Source organism: Carassius carassius, chromosome 35 (assembly GCF_963082965.1).
Source record: "Carassius carassius chromosome 35, fCarCar2.1, whole genome shotgun sequence".
Taxonomy (NCBI): Eukaryota; Metazoa; Chordata; class Actinopteri; order Cypriniformes; family Cyprinidae; genus Carassius; species Carassius carassius.
The window spans coordinates 24,603,375-24,607,233 of NC_081789.1; positions in this window are offsets into that span (position 1 = coordinate 24,603,375).

Below are 3,859 nucleotides of genomic sequence, written 5' to 3' on the forward strand. Positions count from 1 at the left end.
CGCTTATCCGGGGCCGGGTCGCGGGGGCAGCAGTCTAAGCAGAGAACCCCAGACTTCCCTCTCCCTAGACACTTCCTCCAGCTCTTCTGGGGGGACACCGTGGCGTTCCCAGGCCAGCCGGGAGACATAGTCTCTCCAAAGTGTCCTAGGTCTTCCCCGGGGTCTCCTCCCAGTGGGACGCGCCCAGAACACCTTCCCGGCAAAGCGTCCAGGAGGCATCCGAAACAGATGCCCGAGCCACCTCAGCTGACCCCTCTCGATGTGGAGGAGCAGCGGCTCTACTCTGAGCTCCTCCCGGGTGACTGAGCTTCTCACCCTATCTCTAAGGGATCGCCCAGCCACCCTGTGGAGAAAGCTCATTTCGGCCGCCTGTATCCGGGATCTTGTCCTTTCGGTCATGACCCAAAGCTCATGACCATAGGTGAGAGTAGGAACGTAGATTGACCGGTAAATCGAGAGCTTCGCCTTGCGGCTCAGCTCTTTCTTCACCACGACAGACCGGTACATCGACCGCATTACTGCAGAAGCTGCACCGATCCGTCTGTCAATCTCCCGTTCCATCCTTCCCTCACTCGTGAACAAGACCCCAAGATACTTAAACTCCTCCACTTGAGGCAGGAACTCTCCACCAACCTGAAGTGGGCAAGCCACCCTTTTCCGAATGAGGACCATGGCCTCGGATTTGAAGGTGCTGATTCTCATCCCAGCCGCTTCACACTCGGCTGCAAACCGTCCCAGTGCATGCTGAAGGTCCTTGATGTAACATGTCCCGGAAAATTTCATTTACAAAAGCTTGAAAAATGGAAGGACTGTTTGACAGGCCGAAAGGCATTACCCGATATTTGTAGTGCCCGGATGTAGTAGAGAACGCAGTTTTCCACTCGTCACCACTCCGTATGCGAATCAGGGTGTATGCGTTCCTTAAGTCCAGCTTGGTAAAGTAGCGGGCAGTACGGAGCATTTCCAGAGCTGCTGGGACTAACGGGAGAGGATAGCGGTATTTCACTGTCACTTCATTAAGACCGCGATAGTCGATGCACGGCCGAAGACCCCCATTCTTCTTCTTTACGAAAAAGAATCCGGCGGAAGCCGGAGATGTAGAGGTAGTAATAAAACCTTTAGCCAGCTGCTCGTCAATGTATGCCCTCATGGCTTCTGTTTCAGGTTGTGACAGCGGGTAAACTCTTCCGCGTGGAGGTAAAGCCCCAGGCAAAAGCTCAATGGCACAGTCGCCAGCACGGTGAACCGGAAGATGAGAGCTTTGGTTTCACTGAAAGCCAGAGCTAGGTCCTGGTATTCGGGGGGAATTCTCTAAAAAAACACTACCTTGAGGGAAGCACTGTGGAGTTCAGTACCTGGGACAGCAGCCATGCAGTTGATCTGACAGAATGCGGACCACCGGGATATTCTCCTGTCTGACCAGGAAATCTGGGGGTTATGTCTCTCGAGCCATGGATCATGCTTAGATGATTACGGCATCTCCTCTCCCGCTCCGCCGTAGAGAGGCGTGTGTAATCAATCTGTATGGGCTCCGACTCCGTGCTGGGGGAAGCACACTAGAAGAAACTGGACCTGAGAGGTGTGTGTCGGGAGCGAATCAAGTTGTCGAGGCGGATGGCGAGCTCCATAATTTGATTCAAGGATTTACTGTCGTCGCGGCACGCCAGCTCTCCCTGGAGGTCCGGGTTGAGTCTTTTGCGATACAGGAGCTTTAGAGGTTCCTCCTCCCATCCAGCTTGAGCTGCAAGGGTCCGAAAAGAGAGTGTGTAGTCCGCTACGGTAGAATTACCCTGTCGTAACGTGAGCAGTAGTTCTCCTGGATCCTTTCCTCCCGCTGAATGTTCAAACACCTCTCTAAATTGGGTTAAAAACTCATCGTAAGGCGCAGCTGGACTCGGAGCTTGATTCTCAACCGCACTCGGCAGGGATAGGGCTCGGACAGATCTTACGAGCTCCTCGGTGAGATCTGTTAATTTTACAAGCTGTTGCTGATGGGCGGCCAGCACATTAGCTTGAGAGGATACCTTGGAGACCAATCGATGGAAATCTGCTGGATCCTGTTTTGGTGAAATCTTCTGTGACGAAGAGGCTGAGGCGGTCAGGGTCCATGATCAGGGTCCATGTCAAAATCACAAGAGCAAACACGAGAGATAAGCTAGAGACAGAGTTTGGGTAAATCAAGACTTCACAAATGAACAATGAGCAGAGCAGTCAAGATAAAGGAGAGCTGAGGCTACACAGGAGATAATAATGCAATGATAAGAAGATTAATCAGGAGATAATGAGCAGAGGCGGATAATGGGAAAAGCAGTCCTAATACGCAGGAGAGAGGGATCTGGTTAAACAAGGAGGAGGCGTTGTCGAGCGTTCCGTGACAATCCACATAACACTGGTCAGTAGTTATTCACATCTAAAAATATTTCTGTACTTCATTATGAAATTATGATTTGTAATTTTATACTTAATCAAGTTTCTATAATTAATAATCATTTATATCATAATAAATTGTTGTTGGGATTTTGTTTGCTGTATCTCCTGAGAGAGAATCTGTCATTCCCAGCTCTGCAACTGGAGAGCATATAAACAAAAACAGAGCAGAATGTCAATAGATACATTTTTTTTTTTTTTTTGCTGATTTGTCTGGTACTCTTACTTCTGTCGACATGAACTATAACATCCTTCATGTCAGAAGTTTTAGAAACAATAGATAGAAAAGTAGGTGTGATGCATCTGCATTTAACCTTTAACCCTGTTCTGGACTATTACTGTAGTGAAACCAACATAAAATTACAGCATAAAGTGTTATCTTGAATTTATGAGATATTGTTGATATATTTGCATATAAACTGTTATGCCCCAAAGACTATTTCCATAAAAAAAACTTCTAAAACATTTTTTAAGGGCTTGTAGGGACAAGTTGTGTGCCGTAAGTGCAACTGCAATTTCTGCTTTCTCCCCATTCCTCTAAAATGCATGTATCCCTGAGAACGTGTACAGTCAATTTTGTAACTGCAGATGTGTGATATTTTCCCATGACAAAAATTACTAGTAGCAGGACAGTGTGTTTGTGTATAATCAGATTACAACCAGTCTCATCTTCACACTATAAAACTGCATATTTCAGCTATTATCACCTTTAATTACTCTGTTTATGTTGTTATGTGCTTCTTAGAAATACTTAGAATTTTACATTGCCTCACTCAAATAACACAAATAATTTTTTTCTCCCATAGACAAACTCAGACGTCCACATTCGTTTTACAGCTCTATATACTCTTACTGTATGGTCTCATATGTATTATTATATACCCAAAGACATTTTAGAATAAATATTTAATATAAACTGGTATTTAGATTAAACATAATAGACTCTGGAGTTATAATATCTGTGCAATAATTAAAAAGTTTATTTAACCTACAAAATATCCAGCTGTGAACTCGGTTAATTATATTGAACTTAAATTAATGACAAATTTTACAACTTCACACATTTTATACAGCACAAAGGTACTTGAATGAAGCATTATATATGCAAATGATGCTTCTTCCTTATCAATGATAATGAAATGCAAACTACACATACAATGTATAGATTAAATATGCTCAGAAAAAAAAGAGGTTCACATCAGGCTGAAGTAACCAAGAAAATCCCAAGCAGCCCGACAGGTTCATCCACATTTGTAATGCCACATATATATGTCACACCCACGAGCTGAGAAAAGAGTTGTAGTTGTCAGTTGAAATGTTTCAGTCTACAGCGTTTTCTGTCTGTGAGACCAATGCATTTATGCACATTTCAGGGAAACTGTGTTTACGATTTCTTTGTTGTTGTGGATTTTGACAGCGATTGAATGGAAGC